The sequence below is a fragment of the Apis laboriosa genome, unplaced genomic scaffold (genome assembly GCF_014066325.1).
Source record: "Apis laboriosa isolate Shangri-la unplaced genomic scaffold, ASM1406632v1 scaffold35_cov144, whole genome shotgun sequence".
Taxonomy (NCBI): Eukaryota; Metazoa; Arthropoda; class Insecta; order Hymenoptera; family Apidae; genus Apis; species Apis laboriosa.
In genome coordinates, this window is record NW_025222966.1 from 2,855,152 (window position 1) to 2,867,531 (window position 12,380).

Sequence of the window (12,380 nt, forward strand, 5' to 3'; positions counted from 1 at the left end):
ATGCAATGAACATATTGAATTTAATATATTCTTAAATATTCAATGTTTTATTAATAAAAAAAAGATAAAATAAAATAAATAATTCAAACATAAAAAATTCTGATATAATCTCCAATTCAATAATGCAATGAACATATTGAATTTAATATATTCTTAAATATTCAATATTTTATTAATAAAAAAAAGGATAAAATAAAATAAATAATTCAAACATAAAAAAATTCTGATATAATAATCTTAAATTTAAAAAAATTTTAAATTTATTTTTGAAATCACATATAATATCTTTTTCTATTTCTAATAAGTTGCCTACGATTCCGATGTCTCAATCGCAACCTAACACACTCCATAATTGACTATGAGCTAACTCATCAACTAACGAACGAGTCATCCTCCGCTATTCGCCCACATGTTAATCGATTCTTGCGACGAATACAAACGAAATTGAATTTAAAAAACCATCATTAACATTTTTTCATTAAAGAAGATATATAGAGATCTACACCAAATAAGACATTTTATGAATTAAAATAATAATATAATAAAAAAAAAATAAAAAAATAAACAGATTTTTATGTTTAATTGCATTTACATTATGCAACTGAAGAATTTAATGAAAAGAAATACAAATATGTATAATTTAATTACAATTTTTTGTATGATTAATTATTATTTGTTTTTGTAATCTTATAATATACATATGTATAATATATATTATATATTCATTTTATCACCATATAATATATTTAACATAATTTAAATAGTATAATAGTTTAAATAGTATAAATATTATAATAAATATATATTATAACAAATTATATAAAAATTATATAAAAAAATTTCTTGCCGTTAAAAGCCAACAAATATCTATAAAAAAAAAGCTTTATGAAAAAAAATAGATTTAAATATCATAAAGAATATAATAGAGCTTTAATATGTTAAATTAAAAGTTATTGCATCGTAGAAAAAAATATTTCATAAATTAAATTATAATATGATATATCATAAAAAAAATATTTCATAAACTACGAATTGTAATATGAATTCATAGTATCGAAATAAAAGCTAATGATAACAGTTGCAATTAATAATTTAGTAACAAATTTTCCGAAAAAATTATTTTCAGTAGAAATTTTCCTAAATTTATATGTATATATATTTCTCTTTTAATGAATCACTAACTTTTATCTCAATAATGCATTATAATAAAAATTTTATTTGAAAAAATAAATGCTTTGTACATTTTACGTTATTAATTATATCTGATAAACTTATCAAACTATCTAATATAACTCATTAATATAATATAACTATTGTAATATGAAATTATAATAATACGAATAATAATATAATATGAATATATTTTAAATATTTAATATTTAATACAAATTTCGTTTTAAATAATGTTGTTTTCATCTTATTTAGAACAAAATTTCTTAAATGAATCAAGATTTACTCACTTTGATGAATGATTTTAATTTGAAACTAATTAATTCATTATTATTTATTTAAAAATATCAAAATGTAAAATCAAAAAAAATAGCTAACAAGATCTTTCGTATGTCAGCATCAAAAGATTCCACGGTTGTAAAGGTTTTTGATAGGGGACCTTGACCGAGTGACGTTTACTACAGCAGGAGCAAGAAAACAACATGCAGCAGGAGCACTGAGCAATAATAGCAGCATCAGTGCCGGCTGGTTTCCTACCAGGTCGCTCTGCGACGTATGTATACCTGTTGAAGTCTGTATGTCTACTGCATCTTACAGAATCGGTTCGTTCATTCGTTCGCCCATCTGTGGCGCGTTCGCCTGTCCGTTCTCGTCCGTTATTGCCTCCTTTTCTGCCTGTCTCTACCTCTCTGGGCCCAATCTGGTGGGATAGAACTTCGATCGCAGTGGAAGGAGTAGTAAGCAACCTACACAGTTTCAACCTGGATCCCAGCTTTTATTAGTTCTTCGGCGCTCGGCGAAGAATGATGCGTGTCGGAGTAATAGTAATCAGTGTGCATTCAGATTCGGCATTATAAAAATTTAAAAATATAACTACTGTTAATCAATACGAACAAATCGTACGCATAATATCTAAACGATTCATTTAGTGAACGAGGATTATATTTGGTGAATATATTATTAATTGATGGTATCCTACAATATAAATTTATATATCGTGTATGTACATCGAATGACTTTCATTGAAAACATATCATGTGTAATCATAATTTTTAAAATTTCGTGAGAGTGATTTCAAATAAGGGAAACGTTAAAAGTTTGAAGTGTATATCGTATTAAAATTTCGATACAATAAGAATAAATGTGTAATCTTAATATCACTGATTTATATATATATAAATAAAAGGAAGAAACAAGATAACTATCGAATAATTGATAATCGATAATAATTTACATCATATTAAATTAGGATCAGATGCAAGATATTCGTCATCAGTCTCAAAGGACAAAACATCTGGCTATCTCTGGTGGCAGTGACAGTTGTACGTAAGAGTGTTTTGTTCAATTTGATCACCCAAAAGTTTTATCCTTCTTATTGCCATTTGATTCGCGGATAAATCATTAAAATATCTGTAAACAATATATTAAAAGAAGATATTTGTAAATATCAAAGGCATTATCGATTGAAATGTTATTGTTAGTGAAAATAAATTGAATTCTAAAGTTTGAAACTTTGCCTGGCCGCATTAGATTTAGATCATGTTTTTGACAAGTCTTTTCTGGCTGATCGTAGAAGAAATTAATTTATTTCAAACGTGATATTGATTTGGATTTGCCGATTATGATAAAACACATGAGAAATAAGCAAATAGAAGAGATTTTTTTTTACGATACATTTTTTTTTATTTTTTATTTTTTATTTCTTTTGTTTGATCATAGAAAAACTTGATTTATTTCGAATGTCATTCGAATTAATGATTAATTTTTGATAATAATATAACATAATGTATGAAATACGTACGTAACGGAAGAGATTCGTCTTTGACTTTGAAGGAAAAAAATATAGCTGCTATAAGTCGCTCAAGGCTATAAGTATGTTTGTACTGAAGTGACGCGATACATTGTCGGCAAATGTTACGTAAAAACCTGATATTTATAAATCGCGTGTTTGCAGTTATTAAGTAATCTTGAAAATTCGATGGATTTGAATAATCAAAATCGATTTCGAAATTTCAATAGGCAAATTTATTATGATTATGTAAAACACATTATTAATCAAACGAAGAAATATTTATTAAAATTATTTATTATGATATAAAATATTTAACATATTGATAATTGATAAAATGGTGATTATTGATAATTATTCATACGGACTAGATTTAAATAATGATGCTATAGAAATTATTAATTATTAGAATTGAAACATTTAATCTTTTAATTGGTTTTATAATTAAAATTTTTTATAATAATAGAATTGAAAGTTTTAATCGAAACATTTTTAATAAATATAAATAATATAAAATAATACAATATAAAATATATTTTTAACAAAAATGAAAAAATTGTATCGTGAAGTAAATTCATTAATTATTAAAAAAATTTTTAATGCAAATGAAATTAATTTCTTATCTAACTGAAATGAATAAAAATAAATAAATAAATAAATATTTATAAATTTTATAACAATCCCAATATTCTATTATGATAAAAGCATTATATATTAAATATATTCATACATATTAAAATAATACTTGAGCTAATCAATTATAACAATTGTTTTATTATAAAAATTATATTTGACAAAAAATTTTTATTATAAAATATAATTTTTAATTGAAGATTTATCCTTATTTTTTATATTTTTATATATAGATTTATTTCTTATTTTTTTATCATCTAGCAATAAAAAAAAATAATCTTAAAATATCAAATTGAAAGATATAAGAATCTTGCATTTTAATAATAAATACTAAAAAAATAATTCGATAAATTTAACTATAAAATATTATATTTTATAAAATAGATAACATTATTTATTATTATTATTATTATTATTATTATTATTATTATTATTATTATTATGCTTTTTCCTTATGTTCTTTAAACAATTTTTCAAATAACTTTATAATAGAAAATATGTATTAAATATAAAAAAATTATTATGATATTAAAAATATACTTATTAAATCAAATGTATCATTTTCAATTTTAATTTTTAATGAATACGTTTCATTAAAAATTTAACTATATTTTAACTTCAATGATTCTTCTAATAAATTATATTTGCATATTATAAGATATGATATAGATATAATCAATATCGCATTAATGCTATATAAAAATATAAAATAAATTCTCACGTCAATCAATCATTAATCAACATATTAATAATATCAAATTTTCATTCGTCAAAAATCAAATTCTTCTAAATTTTACATAAATCGCTGTCTTTCGTATCATTTATTTCAAAACGAATGAATGAACGGATGGATATATGCAACTCACCTTCGCAACGAGATCACTGTAATTATCCTGATCGTGAAAGTATATCGTAGCTTGGATGGATGACTCGTTTGATCCATGTTCATCAAACGACCGAGAAGGCGAAACGTTAATCGAAAGGGAAACGACTTTCAGCGGACGTGTGAGTAGATTGCAGAACAGGTACGCGTGCGATTTACTGTCATGGAGTGGCGGGGATCGTCGATAGAGAAACCAGAAATGCAATGGGAAGATACTATCACATTAACTGAAAGATCAATTAATTCGTGCTAATGGATTTTAATCACTATATCGATGAACATTGGATCTACAATTGGATTTATTGTAAACAAATTTTCGATCACGTGTTAAATAATTTATTTTTATGAATACTATCTATTTTTATAAAATAGTGTTCAGTCGATTAAAATGTTTGATCTGATTAATTTATAAAGATATTAATTACAAGAAATTGGGATTAATCGTTAATTAAAATTAATTGTTGATAGTTAATTTTAATTAAATTTAATTTTTAATGATCATTTCACAATACATTCTATAATAGATGTATAGATTTTTCTAATAAAATGTATATAATAAGTGAATAATAGTTTTCTCGAAACATTATATATTTAATCGAAGTAATCATAATAGCAATATATTTTACATGAATTTTATATATATTGTATATATATAAATAATTTATAGAATAGCAATAGAATATTTTTCTTAAAAATTTATATTAAAAATTAATACATTAATATAATTTTTCAATAAATTTATTTTATATCTTATATCATAATGTTTTTCTTTGTATATTTTATATTTCTATATGTATTTAATAAAATATTTGCTAAAAATTTATAAAACGAGACAAATAATTAAACAAATCTAATTTAATATTTTTGTACAATATTGTTCAAATGATTAATTATTTTCTTAAAATTTGTTTAAAAGAAATATTACAAAGAAAATTAAGATAATGAGTAATTTTAGGAAAGTAGATTAAAATTGATTTACAATTTTTTTTGTACATCTTTGATATGAAATTTCATTTCTACTGATATTTTAAATTTGAATTCTTTGAGTTATTAAAGAAGGATATTTTAGAGAAAAAATATTTGAAATATTTATATTTAGTTAGAATTTAATAAAAAATATAATATTAAGAAAAATATTTTCCATTTCTAATTTCGAGAACTATTTTCATTTCTGAGTATTATCAAATTATATATAAATTAAATATTTAAAAAAAAATTGTCAAAAGTAGAAAATAATAAAAAAAACTTAGAAAAGAAAAAGAAAAAATATCAATTAGAATGATAATAGAATTCCGAGAAACATGTCAATAAATAGTATAAAAGATTATATCTCAAAGATATGTGAATTAAAAATTTTGTCAAGAAACAGAGGCGCAAAATAGAAAACCAATGTGCAATTTGACACAATTACGAGGTTTCGAGTCTCGTCTTGTTTGTTTCTTTCTTGTTAAATCCAGAAATAGTCTCTATAACCAGCTCTTATGAGTGGTTCAATCTTTGTTGTTTCTCTCTTTCTTCTGCTTGCTCTTTTATTTTATCTGTTTGCTTGCGGCGAGAATCATGGAATAAAGATTGTACCTCATCTTGACGTACGAATCTGCCACGAGTCGATCCGAATTTTCTTTATTTTAGTCTCATCTCTTATATATATATATCTGTTTCATCGTATGTAAGGGAAAAAGCAATAACATCATTTTGAATAGTGATAATCGAGGAACAAATCTTTTACGACCTTGCTGCATTTAAAGTGTATCAATGAAACATACCTTATATATGCTATTTATTGAATAAGAAATTTTATCAAATGAATGTTAGACTGAATCAGTATCGAGTTTCATTGTTGAATGAAATTAATATTTGAATTATTTATCATATTAATTAATTTTTTTAAAGTAATGAATATATATATTACTATCGTAAATTGATTTAAAATTATTATAAAATTATTATTTTTTTTTTATCTTTATTTTCTTTGAGAATTTAGAAAATATTAGTATAATTAGTTTTTGAATTTGATATCATTGAATGATTAATTTTTTAAATAATTACAATATTTAATTATTAGTCTTATTATTGTTAGATATTCTAATAATAAAATTTATTAAAAAATAAATATATAATTATTTAAAATAAAAAAATAAAATAAAATAAAATAAAAATTTAAAATTAAAATAATTAAAAATGAAATATTTATATATGTATACTTTTATTTTTAATTATTTATGAAATATTTATATTTAATTAATATTTATATAATAAACTATAATATAGCTTTATAGCATTAAATTTTGAATACAATATAATATTAAATATTACTTAACTATTATTTATTTTATTAATTATTTAAAAAAATATTTATCGATTTCAATGATTTCGAAATATATTATTAAGAGTAATATTTTGAATAATTTTCTTTTAGATACATGTAAATAGTCTTGGTTTTAATTTTCAAAATATTCGCAGAAATATTGTCAATGTTATATCGCATTTCTAAGATTTGATTTATAAATTTAGGATATTTATGGATAATTTTGAATTAATTTTGATTTAGTTTAGATAATAAATAGAAAATATAATTACAAATTATTAAAAAAATTTATTATATATAATAATTAATAGATATAATTTGTAGTTTGATCGATATAAATAATTTGATTGATATAAATAGTTTGATTGATATAAACATATTTAAATATCAATTCAGATAAAAGATGATCTAAAATAAGATTTTCATTTTATCTTTTTATAATATGGTTACTTATATTAAAATCAAACAAACGTAATATAATCCAAATCCAATAAATTATTCTACAAAATTTTAGAAAGCTATATAATTAAAATATTTATCAAAAATATATTATATGTGTATAATAACAAAATAGTTTTTGAATGTTGATTAGAATCATTTCTATATCATATTAAAATCAATGTCATTAAAACTGAATTCTTCAAGCTATATATATATATTATGTATAATTAAATACGATGCCTAATACTAAACATATTTTTGAATAATATTTCAAAAATTAAGATTGAATATTGATTATATATATAAAAAAAATTTCAAAATGATAACATTCGAGATCATGAATGAAATTAATAAATGTAACAAATAATTATCATTGCTTTTCTTAATATAAGAAATTATCAAATTAAAATGAAATTGTTGCTAAATTAATTATTAATTAACAAAATTATAATGTTCAATTTTAAATATAATTTATCTTTCAATGAAGTTTATATTTGTAACATAACATGAAATTGATATGAAATATAATAAGATTGAATGTGTTTGGATATCATGAATATAAACAGAAATATAGGCAGATTATTTAGAAAAATTGCTTGAATATGTTTTATATTATATTTGATAACATAGAAGTATTTTAAATTATAAAATTGTTTTAAATCTAATAAAAGAATCTATACAAGAATTTCTTTCACTTTTTTTTTTTTATTTTCTATTAAATTTCTTTAATATTGTATAACAAGTCTCTTCTTTTTTTTTGTAATTATAAAATTTAACAAAATAATTGTTGATTTGTAAGCTTTTGTTTTTTTAATTTATTTGTAAAACTTTTACTTAGAAAGTTTTTCTTTCTAATTAAACTGTAAAAAACCAATTAATATTTAATTAATTCTTGAAAATTTGAATCTTTGTTTTTTTGAATTTCTTCCTTTTAAATTTTTATTTATTTTAAAAAAAAATTTTCTTATATACAATCATTTATTTATTTTCAATTTTGTGAATTTGTAAATGTTCTATAATTTTTTGTATTCAAATAATTTATTAATAATATTTCAAATAATAATATAATTATAATTAATATTTTCTTGTAATGAAATTTTTAATAATTTTTATTTTCTATTTTTAATTCTATTAAAAACAAAATTTTTTATAAAATAATTTACATAATTTATTTCTCAAATATTCTAAAATATTTATACAAACTTTTTTTTTTTTTTGTTTTATTCGAATATACTAACTGAAGTGTAAAGAATTGTTTGATTTAGTTTTTTAAATCATTTATTATTTTATCCTCACAATTTCAATGTCACAATCGTTACAATTCATAAACATCTTCATTGGAAAAATATTCAGATTTTAACAAAGCGGGATTAAAACGCTTTTAAAATCGAATATTTATATTGTTAGCAATATGTTTTTGTCAATAATTTAGTCTCGTGATAAACATCTTTTAAGAGTAGTCAGGATTTAATTTTAATCGGCTTCAATATTAATTATGAAAGATCTTAAATTTATCTCTGAGATAAATAATTAGAAAAAGAAACATAAAAAGCATAATAATGAAAAAAGCAAATTGTATAAATTTGTATGTTCCTAATGATTATAAGCAATCATGTATTTTATTAGTTTGATCTTCTTAATTTTTCTATTTTCTGCAAAATTTCAAATCATCGTTATCAAAGTTGTTTTAAACTAAACAATCAAAAATTTCAACAAAAATTTTTTCATAACAATTCTTATTTTTATCAGATGCATCATTGAATTAATATATTTTTCGTAGCAATATAAATTGATTTTAATATTAATATTATAAGTTCATCAGCTAATAATCGGAATATTTTTATTTATTATTTGTTGTACATTTGTGATTTATTATTAATAATAAAATGTTATTAATATTAAAATGTTTTAAATGATTTTTTTTTAATAAGTAATAGATTTTTAAAAATTAGATATGTTCGATCTTTAATTTAATGAATTATTCAGACAAATAGAATAACATCTATCTATTTATATATATATATCTATTTATTTAAAAAATTCGAATTTAAATTTTTTTAAAAAGATTTTTTTAAAATATAGCAAACATCTTTCCAAACACGAACTTTTGATTTTATTATTAATAATAAATTATGGATGTCACTGCGCAAAAACAATAAAAAAGAAAATGCTAAATATTTATAAAATTTATTATAATGAATTTATTGTAATTTATTATAATGTATTTATTGTAATGAAATGGCGAAAATGCTAAAGAGTTATATAGTATTTTTCGGTGATGCGATTAATTATTTTTCACACATATCATGAACGAATGCTTCTTAAGAATAATAAGGTCTTAAGAATTTGTCACTTATGACTGATCATTGGTTATATTTTAACTTTTTTTCTTAGAAAGTTGTATATAGAGATGTTAATTAATTTTTTTAATTGCAAATTTATTTTATTTATTCTATATATATTTCAACATATATTGTATATTTTTTTTTAACATAATATTTTTTCTAAAATCTATATTATAAATGAATTATAAATTCGATTTTTTAAAATTTGTTAATACTAGAATATATGAATAAAATAATGAATGAAATATATTTATTTTTCAAATATTATTAAGCTGAATAATCTATATTCATATACATATATTCATACACATAATAATTTATATTCTTATATTCGCAATTCTCCATTGATATGAACAGATACAGTACAACTTGTTAATTAAATTCGTTATTTTCATTTCAACCATTTCTTGTAATTTTTCATAATTTCTTATACACAATTCTTATTATCATAAAAAAAAGTTTTTTTAAAATCAGTTTTAAAATTAGCTTCTTAAAATCACATTTTTTATTGTTTGAATGAAGTTTATATTGAACCATCTTTCCTAAAACTTTTTATATTCTAAAAAATAAATTTTAGCTGAAACCAGATAAGTTTAAAAAAAGAAATATATATTGTACATATATATTTCTCCTATCGCAATAGAATTGCTCTTCAAATTTCTCCAACTTTATAACTTTTTATATTCTGTTATATTACAAATACATATATAAAAATCTATCAATTTAATAAATGATTAATGAAATGAAAATTTGGAAATAAAAAAATTCAATATTTATTGAATCAATTCTGTTTAAGTCCAAAAAAAAAAAAAGAAAAGAAAATGAAAAGAAAAGGAAAAAGATAAAAGACAATATCCGTTTTATAACGACAGTGAAGACATTTCTTTGTTATTCTAACTGTTTTCACGAAAAATTCTTTGCCAAACATGGTTGCAACGCTTGTTTAGTATCTTAATCTAGTGATCACAGTCACGCGAATTGTCTCATTCGAAGTCAGCGGCCCTTTCGTGAGAGGGAAAATAAAGTCGTCGAACTCAACCCCCAAGTATGGGTGTTTGAACCACGGACAACTCGCTATTAGATGGCCTTGAGAGATGAAACGCATACGAGGTCACTCTTGCAAGCTCGAAAGGCGGCCGAGATCCCGCACAGATATTTGCGAACGCAGGTTGAATCTGAAATTGTGATACTTATGTATCGTTCGCTCCTCTTTAGAAAGTGAAGATGGTATAGAAGGGATTGATGAATTGCACTATATTTCATTGCTTGGTAATTGAAAATTGATCGTTGTTGAGAATTTTATTTATTCGAAATAAAACTTCAATGATTTTGTTAATGATTTATTTAATTAAAAATATTTTTCCAACAATTGGAAATAATTCTTTTTTTTTTGAGCTATCTTTATTTTTTGAATGAATTTCTTTATTTTCTATTATTTAATTCATTTTATTAAAAAAAATATCCGTTAATCATTTTTTGTTTAATCATTAAAGAGAATAAGAGAAACAAAAAAATTTATTAAAGAATATGAAATAATTGTAGAATATTTAGCAAATCAATTATTTTTATAGGTATCTTATCTTTGTATTTTTTTTGTTCGAATAATGTCATTTGTTGTAGAAAATTTGAAAATTTTATATTGTATGTCAAAATTTCAAATTGACATTCCGAATATATGAACCATTTTAATCATCTAAATTTTTCAATTAAAAAAATAATAAATAGATTATTATTATAAATTTACAATTTTATTAGAAAGTTTTTTTTTAATATATCATAGTTTTATTTCAAGTAATATATATTTATAATATCTTTATATAGTATAAAATTTATTCTATATCTCAAAGAAAATGGCAAATTCCTTTCACTTAATGTTGATATATGTTTTTTATAACGATATTTGAAAAATTCAAAAAAATTGTGAAAATTAAACTGATAATAACGATATTCGATATATTTAAAAGATGTGTATTTGATTACAAGATTGATAATAAAATAGTAATGTTGTAGTAAAATAGTAAAATTATGCTCGAGATTATAGCTTTGTATGATGCTTTATGAAAGATAAAATAAAATAAAAAAATTCAAAGTAGCTTATCGCACAATCACGAGTTTATTGTCATCATTGCACATCGTCATCATTATTCTCGTAACTGTCAATAATCTATTTGCAGGTATACGTTTGAGTGTCTCATCAGATTGCATGATGACAATGGAGACCATTATCACTCGTCGCATTTCATTGCGATCATCAACGTTACATGTGCACATGTTCGAACAACACGTTTTCATTGTGTGCATGTGAAAATAATCTTGTTGACAGTCATACATATTATAATTTGAAAAAATCAAATCAATTGTTATGTGACAATCAAAAGGATAGATTCCACAGTAAATGTGTTTTATAATGCATGATTTTATATAAATTTGTTTTTTTCTTGTTAAATATCATTAAGAAAGTTCAATATATGATATTATCAAAGTTTTAAATATTTCTATATATCTAAAATGCTAAATTTTAAAAATCCATAAAGAATCTTCGTAATCCTGCTTATTAAATTACATATATTTTTTTTAAGTTTAAAACTGCAAGAGCTAAAAAAATTTTTGACGAATGATATAAATTAATTTTTCAAAGAAATTCAGATACAATAAAACAAGTTGATTTCTCACAAAATAATAAATTTCTTATTTTATTTAATAATTATTTCTTAAAATTAAAAATTTTTACTCTAAATTTATTAAATAAATAAAAGAGATATAAATCATGAGAGATAATTTTTTTATGAGATATTAAAATATTCCTTTTTT

The 12,380-nt window shown here is 20.8% G+C and overlaps 1 protein-coding gene across 2 annotated transcripts in view; it reads left to right on the top strand.

Moving 5' to 3' along the window:
* The first annotated feature begins 1,802 nt into the window (after positions 1–1,802).
* Positions 1,803–12,380, top strand: part of LOC122715463 — a 204,140-nt gene continuing 193,562 nt past the window's right edge. Inside the window, exon 1 of one of the 2 annotated variants that reach the window (XM_043937681.1) lies at positions 1,803–2,492. The gene's annotated coding sequence lies outside the window, so the exon portion shown is untranslated. The remainder of the gene's footprint in view (positions 2,493–12,380) is intronic. The other variant, XM_043937679.1, reaches the window with a different exon arrangement.